Here is a 10,209-nt window from a genome sequence, read left to right as displayed (position 1 = left end):
ATGATCAAAACCAAGTCACCCGCCGAAATGACAGCACCCTTGTCTCCGATCTAGCTGCAACAACGCAGGGAGCCACCAACCTTGCACGAAACATCGGCTGAAAACTCAGAAAACTTACTCGAGGAATACAAAGCGTTGCGAAGTTAACAACTGGTACTCCGAGGACTAGTAGTGCCACATATCTACTTCTCCATGGAAGACACCTACAGGACCTGGTTCGGGAATCAATGGTCGACACTAACGCCATAGGGTCAGTTCCGCACCAGCTTCCTGCTGACCATTACGAATGTATTGCACAAGAAGAGGGCATAAACTTTGCTAGAAGCCTGAGTGAGTCAGCTGAATGAGTACATTGCAGTCTACGCGGAAGAAGTGAGCCGCCTGTACCGCCATAGTGACCCCAAATACATATGAGGAGAAAAAAAAAGGATGGCTAAAAATCGCCGGATTAATTTGCAACCTCCAGAACACATTAACAGAATTCTCAACGCATGCTACGGCCATAGGGAAGACGCTAGAAATGCGCAGTAGGCAACCTAGCCGCCATGTGCTCACGCCGAAGTACGAAGTCCGAGCACTTGGCTCCCACAAGATTCGAAAACACCATCAGATTCATTGTGCGCGAAGAACTGCGTGAAATGTTCCCTACACTATAGCCTCAAGTGGCCCCGATCACCGACACTGTGAAAGAACAAATACAGCGGTCACTGGACATTCACGATGACCAAGCCCAGTCGCTGCAGCGCTAGCCTGAAACAATAACCTGTTCCGCCGTCTCCCGCTGTCAGCTCGCTACTCCGCACCCCCGCCAGCGCATGGTAACGCCGAAGTTCCGTCGCCAGCCACCGCCATCACCACCAACCTGTCAGCTCGCGAAACGCACCACGGAAGAAAGACGTGTGGCGTGGTCGCAGGCAAATCCGCTCTCCGATCCGATGTTCACACCATGAGATGCGACTACGAGGCTTCGTTGTCAACGTGCCGACCCCACATCATATCGCCGAAGACCTCGCCGCCACTCAGCAGAAGCCTCGAAGACCTTCCTTCCCGTTCACCTTCGCCATGGTCGCTACATCTCGCCTCAGCGCCGACCGCAGAATGACCCAGCCTGTGGCCGGTTCGTTAAATTTTATTAGGACGTCTAAAAGCAGCATACAATGGAGGTGCGGTTTCTGTTCGCTCAAATGCAGAAGATCCTCCGCCACCGACAACGGTGCTGCCAAAACCAACTCGATGACGCTGCCATCCCGACGACGCCTCGAAAACAAGAATACAATGTATAAAGAAGGCCTCACGACGAGATAAAAGCGGGACACCATTACCAAGTCGCGATCCTGCACCATGCTCAAACTGCTGCGCAGCACCAAGAACCACCCACCTCGACGCCCTTATCGAGGGTTACAGCGTCACTGGTCTTGTTGATACAGGAGCCGACTACTCGGTCAACAGTAGACCCTTTGCTGCCGGGTTGACGAGGACTGCTTGGGAAGGCCCACAAATACAGGCAGCTGGAGCACACCTCACAACGTTGATCGGTATCTGAATGGCAAAAGTTACAGTGAGCGACTGGACCTCCTGCGTGATCTTCGATGTCTTGCAACAATTCTCACGGAACGTAATTCTCGGCATAGACTGCCGGAGCCAACCCGGTGCAGTAACAGACTTAAAGTTCAAGTCGATAACGTTGTCCACAGATCAAGCGATACCGCCGGAAAGGACTTTCAGTCAGCATAGCTTGATTGTACTTGAAGATGAAGCCAGTATCCCGCTTGGCACCAGCTTCATGACGTCCGCCGGCGCCGAAGCAGTCAGAGACGTTGAAATCGTCGTCGAGAGCGACCAAACCCGGATGCTCAACGGACAAGATCGTTCAATCAAGAAGGGTGTTTGGATCAGTGCGCTTCTTTCTACTGTTGCTGTCTATATTTATTTTATTGGCGCAATTTATTAAGCAACGTGACGTTAGCGAAATGTGCTTTCGAATTTGGATAAGAATTATGTACTTCAGAAAGATGCCGACTAATTACCTCCGCTTACGCTAGGCCGCGGCCGTCGGCTTACAAGCTAAATTTTGGCCACACTGCTTATTGGTGTCATGGCCATCCGCACTCGCAAATTTCGCATAGTATTGAAGACTCAACGAGGCTCGAACCACACAAGACTGAAGATCAGACCGCACGCACGCTTGAATGCGCGGGCTCACTCCAGGCCGCCACTGGTTAGACTTCCTTAGCAGACTTCGCTACGTATACAGCTACTGACAGTTCTTCAGAAGGCGCAAGTCGGATGTGGCTACTATCCATCGGTCAAGCAGGTGCAAGACAAAGCCAGTCCACACCATGTAGCAAGGATAGACAGGAGCACATGAGCACGAGTGCGCCCATGTCGAGGCCTATCGTACGCGAAGCGAACGATGCGCCATCGATGCGCAAGATAGTGAAGAAGGAGCGGGAGCCGAACAAACGGGATCATACACGACTTTTGGTTCCCAATAACACCGCTGCTGCTGAACGCCTTGAAGCACATTTTGCGCCAACTTAGTTCTTAAATAGTCTATTCCAACTTCAAGTGCATTTCGCGACTGCGGCGAAAATCAGACAACAGTTTCTAGCGGCAAATAATTGAAATCGGGTAAAGAGAAAGTTTTGAACTCATCAGATTTGGAGGAGACATCATATGCAACATGCTTCAGAATACTACGAAGGATGGAATTGACCCGGTTTATCAAATGTTGAGCGCCATGACCATATTGAAATATCCCATACCAGATTACGCTGTAGCCTAAAATATGTATTACAAGCTTTAGTACAAACAATGCATGTAAAATTTAATAGTATACAAAACACAAGACACTGCGCAAAATTTTTGACAAATATGTGCGAAATGAGAGTTCCAGGATAAATCACTGTAACAAAACACCATTTCATTTAATTGAACAAGCGTATTGCACAGGGTCGCACGAACAAGGATTGCAATGTGATGTGTGCAAGTATAATGGGGACGATAGGGTAACTTGCTTGACAGAGTTGTGGAAACCGATTAGCTGAGGTTTGGACGCATTGATATCGACTACCTTATTCCGAAACCAGGCCATCACTTTTGTTGTTGCCATTCGTAAAGAAGACATGGCGTCAGTGTAACTTCGAGTGTAGGAAACAAGGACAGTGTCGTCAGCATACTGACATAATTTGACGTCCCCAACATTGGATAAGTCGTTGAAATATAAATTAAATAATAACGGACTTTAATTGAACCTTACGGGACGCCAGCTTTAATTTCGGTCAGATTGCTACGACATATTCCAATAGACACAAGTTGGTGCCTGTGAGGTAAGAAGCTTTTCAGAAGCCGCAAAAACGCACCCCGAAAGCCTAGCAAAGAAAGTTTCGTTAATAGTACACTATCACAGACGCTGTCAAACGCTTTGCAGACGTCAGACGAAATATATTTATTATATATGAAGCGCAAATTCTGTTGTTTTTGTGCGAAGCTCTGTTTATTAGACAATTCATCTTCCCATTGCAGAGGAAATATTTTTATTACATATAAAGCGCAAATTCTGTTGTTTTTTGTGCGAAGCTCTGTTTATTAGACAATTCATCTTTCCATTTCACCAGTAGGGCATCGCACGCGTGATACCGAGACGTGGGATCATTCCCCAGCTGCGGCAAGTTGCTTTTTCATACACTTTCATTTCGATTAATTTATCATTTGTTTCATCGAATTAGTAAGTACAAGAAATGTCCTCCGTGTTTTCCTTGGTCTCATTGTATTTGGCTTGTTATGATGTGATAAGAAAAATGAGTTTTGCTTTTTTAAATTGAAACTTTTATTTCAAGAACATCAGAAATATATGTACAAGAATATTTGAACTGATAGTGCAATACACAACAATACACGACAGTGCAATATACAGCAAATTTGCAGAGGTCAGCTAGAGAATAAACGAGAATGCAAAACACACTCAGAAACATATACATTCATCTACATATATATACACATATATACACATACATAACCTTTCCAAAGTAACCTTTGCAAAGGTGCACATTTTCACATTTTTGTGCATCTTTAACATAAAAGTCACAACAATGTAACATTTGCAAAGGTTATAAATGGAAAGGTTACAATGTACAGGTTACATGCTTTTTTTGGAATGTAACCTTTACGAAGGTATAAAACACATGTAATCTATGGAGGGCGCAATGCTCCTGGTAAGATCTTTTATTAAAAATGTGCTTGGTGTTTGCTCAGGGTCACACAATACAGAATTCCCGTGAACTGCGATTTGATGTGTGCGAATAATACCCATCAGAAGAAAGGTCTACAGAAAAGACAGACAATGATATTCAGAAATACTCACCGCCTTTAATATCACTGAGGATAGACATAAATACACAATGTACCCTAACCAAAATAACAATGCACACCACCTACAACGACGTTTCCTATTACACAAAGTAGCCTGACTTCCTGAGTCTTCCCGAGTTCCTGAGTTTTAAAGAAAACCTATGTTATATAGGAGATGCATATATGGTCAAGGCAATGTATTTGTAAAATAGTTTTGTTATGTAGTGAACAGGTACTATAGAGCAAATAGCATCTATCACAGTAAGTGCTGCATGTAATGCACTATAAGTCTGAGTTCATATAATATCACTGTTTGCAGTGCGAAAAGAGGAACCAGGATGAATACACAATGTAATAAAGCAAGATTCTCACATGAGATCTAAATTCCCAAAAGTCCACAACAAGTTGCTCCCCTTACAATGTAAATAAAAGTAGACACTCCTATTATGATGCAAAACTATGCACGCAATAAAAAGTCATGCTTTAAAATGAGGTGTTAAGGCAGCTTGACTTCTCTATGAAAGCCGCAGTAAACATACAACTGGTATAAAAAGAGCAATGTAATATTGTGACTATAGACCTTATTACATTTCTGAAGAGGCATTAAAACTGCCACATGTTAAAAACTCAAGAATGGTGCTATAAGCACAGAAAACAAAAAGCATCAAAGCTTGTAGCCAAATACAAAATAATTGGAAGAGGGCCATGATTTTAAACAAATATGCTTATATGTATATCAGGTGCATGCGGCTGCAGTTTCCAGAGTATCAGTTCGGGAAATACAGCCCGAATCGCCTAGAGTATACCCACATATACCTGCACCTTAAATACCATAGTAAAATCTAGCACCTCATATCACCCCAAGCAAACATGACATCAACTTGTAACTACAACAGCATTTCAAGTTTGACAACACTCAACACAACAAATGGAACACATATACTGAAGTTCAGAAAAACACTGGAACCATCCATTGAGAACACACTTCAACTTCTTGGGAAGTAGGCTGTCTTAGCACATTTGTTTCTTGAACTTGACACAAGTTCTTCTTTTTCAAGAGCATGAGAAGATTCTTCAGGCGGTTTGTGAGCAGTCCCCGAGGCACTGTTGTGTCCGGCAGGGCAATCTTTTGCAGCAGCACAAGCATCGGTGAGAATACAGGCGAATTCTCAAGGTTTTTGATGTAGTAGGTAAAGAGGCACAAAATGACGGCCCGCTCTTTGTTTCCATTTGTGATCCATATAACTTCATCAGCACTTCCAGCATAAACACAAGTGTGTTCAGAGGAGATATACGCATGAGGTGCCGTGATTTGCAGGTCATTAAGCAGAGCAATCTGTGGAATGTCACATTAGACGCATCAGCGAACATTCATCAAAACAGCTTGGCGAAAATGCTCTCCAGCGTAAAATAAAGTCATTGAACATGCTATGAGACTTTTATAATAATATATTCACTGAAAATAAATTTTAAATCATGGCAAAGCACTTATTGCCACATCAACTGCTAGTTACATGCAAAATTATGCCAGAAACTTCGTTGATGAGTGCGTGCTTTAAATTGTCTTGCAAATGCTTGCCAATGTCGATGATTGTGCATTCACGTTGCTCTCGGCATGAGAACACTCTTGCCACTGCTTTTAGTCTTCCGTCCAGGAACCAATCTTGCATTTGAACCTAAGTTCGACTTCGATGTAGAGCTGGAAAAAAGTGGGTATGACGCAAAATTTGTGAATAACAATAAATGCAAAATCAAACTTCTGATATCCCTCATGCCGTCAGGGTTGAAAGCAACAGAAATTTTAATTTCAATCACTTCACTAACAGTTGACCTAATGGCAAGTATTTTTTCCATAGTTCATAATTTCACATATCACTGGCCTGCCATTCCTTACAGTAGATAATTAGACAAGGCTGCTTTTCTGTACTCTTCTAACACTGAGAAATGGACATGCACTCACAATGTTTTCCAATAGGAAGTATTGAGGCAAGGGGTCATCATGGACTTTTCAGCGGTCTTCAAATGTGATTTTAAGGACGGCTTGTATTCTTTCTTTGTCAAGCGTCACAGAGCTTAAATTAATCGATCTCAAGGCCTGGAACACACCAAAAGAAAGCAGTTATGAGTTGTATGTGCTGAACAACATGGGATAAAAATTACAGACGCAAGCAAACCTCTTACTCGGCAAAAGCATTACCTTTTCGGATCACTGTAGAAGGGGAGAAACAGGAACAGCAGCTCTTTTCATTTCCCTGTGCTTCCGCACCTTTCGAGCTACTCTTAGGCTTCGAATAAAGAGGCTGTGCAAAGAAATAAATATTTCTTTTTACAGCCAAAACTGCAAGCATGTTTCTGTACTTTGGGTATTTTGGGTGTACCATGGGTATTTTAAACAGCCATGTGTTTTAAACACCTTAAAAAAGCTTACATGCAGCTAGCTCATTGTGGCACTTTGTCCATTGTCATACGGCTAACAGACGAATTGTTTTGATGCAGCACTAAATGAATCATATTACATTTGGGATATATACTATCAAATTTGTGGCATTGTGTGAGAAAATAAAAATTGAAGGTATGAAATACTCCCACACCTCTGAACACTAAGAACACGGTGTTCTCTGAAGTCAAGAACCAACGAAGCAAACTTAACTCGAAAGAATCAAGAACTACTTAGAATAATTGGATTAACAACTGCTCTCATTCAAAGCAGTATCCGCTTGTTTTCCGACCCCAGTCAAAATACTTACATAAACACGAGTCTTTGTATTCAAAAGTTGGCTGTCAGCCTTTTGCTCACCCCACAAAGGAAGTGGGTATTTCGTTGCAAGAGCATCACCAAGGGCTTTGTACATTGAGCGACGTTCACCCTTGTTCCCGGCGGTAATAAGGTTATGCTCACTAGAAAAAAAAAGAATGCAGCTACCATCAGCACTAAGCTGTTTCACCTAACATATGCCATAGGAGGATGAAAACGTCAACAATACCGGCAAGGGTACTAAACAACAAGTGTAACATGGGAAACGACTGATACCAATAATTATGACAGGCTGGGTCTAGAATTTTACTTTTTCAGGATTCAAGGAAGTCTGTGAAATCTAAATTCCAAGCAACCGTACGCTCATGCACTGGAACAAGCTACACCTTGCATTTCTGAAGCTGACTTGTTCTACAAAATAGTCAACTGTGTGACTTAAGCTGCAAATTCTTATAGACTTTGGTGCATTTTTAAAGCTTGGCGATGAGTGAACTGAATGTAACACAATGAAGTATAACAGCATAGCATTAGTTTCAACAAAGAGCGAACGGAAAAAACTTACTCCAGGAACAATGTCGGTTCTACACGCAGCTGCCGTGCCAGTTTTTTCTACAACTTTTCCGAAACAGCGTTTCCTTGCAAGATAGGCAAAACGCTGTCAGAGAATTGTGGTAAATTTGCAAGGACCCAGTCATGAAATTTCTAAAAAGGAAACAAGCATTATTCTCAAAAGATCTCTCGCACCCCAGACATGTTGCATTTTATTCGTACTAAGCAACGTAGGAACAAAGGCGGCCATAACTGCATGCATCACAAAGGTGACTCATGAATGCATTTTTAATGGCATAAAGGACATCATTTTTTGTGTATGTATACAGCGGCAAGGGATACAAAGGAGTTCAGGATTAATCACAACGTTATGTCATGTCTTCAGAAGAACAAATGCATTCAGCCGCTGTGAATAGCACACTTTCGCCGAGACCAGAAGAGTGATGAAAATCTTGCCTGCCCAGGGTACAATTGTTTCTACTTCACCAACCATTGGAAGGCCATTTTGTAGAAATACAACGACATCAGAAACAGAGATCTTGACACCAGAGACAAAGACAGAATGCATAGACATAGCGGTTCAGCCAAGAACGCCAGGGTCTAGTCCACATGGTAAAAAAGCAGATGTTGAGCACACTGACGCGCCTACTTATGGTGCAGGTCCGCTTTGGGCCGGAATCAGCTTGGGCTGCCCAGGTCCTACCCACAGGTCATTGGACATCCTGACCTGTAAGTAATTGGCTACAGATAATGGAATATTTTTGAAATTTTAAAGCCTTTTGACTTTGGAAGAGCATTTTTACTTTCAAACCGCATGGTCCAATGATTGTGGGAAGGACAAAAGCGCCGTATTTGAGAAACCATATGCACCAGCATGTGCAATTTAGGTTTAAATGAGTTTGATCCATGCAGCGACACGAAAAGGTAATTATGGCGTGCTACCATGGTCTCAATGTCCCCTAGTGCATCTGGGGAAAGAACAGGGGAAATTATTAACTGTGGGATAATGAATAGGAGTGCAAAAAATTCACAATGTGGTTCTTGTGCAGCCTCTTCAGGCATAAGTTCAGCGATAACAAAAAGAAAATGCAGAAGTGCAGTAAACTGGAGCTTGCTGCACATGGAAAGCTGAAGTCTGACTCAAAGCTCTGCAGGTAATCACTTTTCCTCACTTGTCTACAAAAGTTGAACTGAGGCAGGGCAGTGTTAAGTTGGCTTGAACTCATCCATACTGCCTTCCTTACAATAAACTTACTGAACAGTGCCACCTCTAGAGCAACAATTCCTTCGAACAAAATGGGCATTGGGTCCTATAGTAAGTCAGTGAGCACTGAGAAATTGGCGATTTCCGTGAGAACTGATCTTGCTTTAATGCCACATTGTGCTGACAACTAAGTACTATGCTTTTTTTTGAAGTTGCTGCCTGAAGTGCTCGCAGGTCCTCTTTATACTGGGACTCTGTACGTAGCGGGCATTGTATTTCATAGTGACATTTATGAAATTCAGCTGTAGGAACTTCGCAAGTCTGGCACGCCATGCAAACACTTTTGTTGAAGCCTTCGTTCAAGCCTGCCATTTTGTGGCATGCCAATGAGTCTCCAATATAGGCGAGTGAAAAACCAAAAAAGATTCGTTCACCACAGGCAGTTTTCAGCGCGCAGCCACACTGAAATGAATATAAGGTAGAAACGAAGTCTTCAAGGAGCATACGCTTTGCTCCCTGTGATTTGAGAGCACTTGCTTTCCTCACACAAAGCAAGAGTATGTTGGTTACTTTAGATCTTTCTGATGGTGGGATGTTTACAAAAGAAACATAAAACACAGTTAGCTTCCCTTTCCGACCTCTTTTCATGCCGACTGGATTTGCCCATTCTATGTCATCACAGTACAGAAGCATTACGATAGTGTTCGTCTGATGAGAGCTTGTGATTGGGTGCATTTGAAATCGTGTACAGTCAGTAAAATCTCTTGACAATGCATTGTTTGATGTCTTTAATGCACACTGAAAGAGGTAGGTATAACTCGGATGACGTAGCAAGTTTTCTATCAGTCTCTTCAGAGACACAAAATAACCTTTAACACCATCCTTTATCACCATGCTCAGCACGTACATAAATTCCCTGGGAAGCATATAGTGCCTTTCTTTCACGGTTATTTTCAACTGCAGATACATCGATGAGTGTTCCAGCAGTTGCTAAGATATCTGCTACTCCCGCGACAACTACATCTACTCCATCTATTGGACAGCGATAGTGAGACTCAAGCTATCTCACCAGACACGGCAGCTTTGTGAGGATGTTAGTACTTGAAAAAGCCTCTACAACACTACACACATCACTCTTATTATAGCATGGGATAGCGTCTGATGAGACATTGCTCGAGGTTTTGGTCGTAGCAACAAATGTGTGCCTCTCAACTGGAGGCACACCAGATTGCATTTCATGGCTACTGAGAATGCAGCGATCATTCCTTACAGGTGATGTGCATCCGCTGTCAGTGTGCAATTTGTACTGCACCATGTAGAGAAACCGCGCGCCACAGTGCACACCAAAACA

At 42.9% G+C, this 10,209-nt stretch overlaps 1 pseudogene; it reads right to left on the bottom strand.

Annotated features, from left to right (window-relative positions):
• Positions 1-7,915: 7,915 nt before the first annotated feature.
• LOC139050601 (uncharacterized) lies at positions 7,916-9,593 on the bottom strand (annotated as a pseudogene).
• Positions 9,594-10,209: the final 616 nt, after the last annotated feature.

The sequence above is a fragment of the Dermacentor albipictus genome, chromosome 10 (assembly GCF_038994185.2).
Source record: "Dermacentor albipictus isolate Rhodes 1998 colony chromosome 10, USDA_Dalb.pri_finalv2, whole genome shotgun sequence".
NCBI lineage: Eukaryota > Metazoa > Arthropoda > Arachnida > Ixodida > Ixodidae > Dermacentor > Dermacentor albipictus.
Note: the sequence above shows the minus strand (reverse complement) of the source record. Positions and strands in the feature narration are given on the sequence as shown.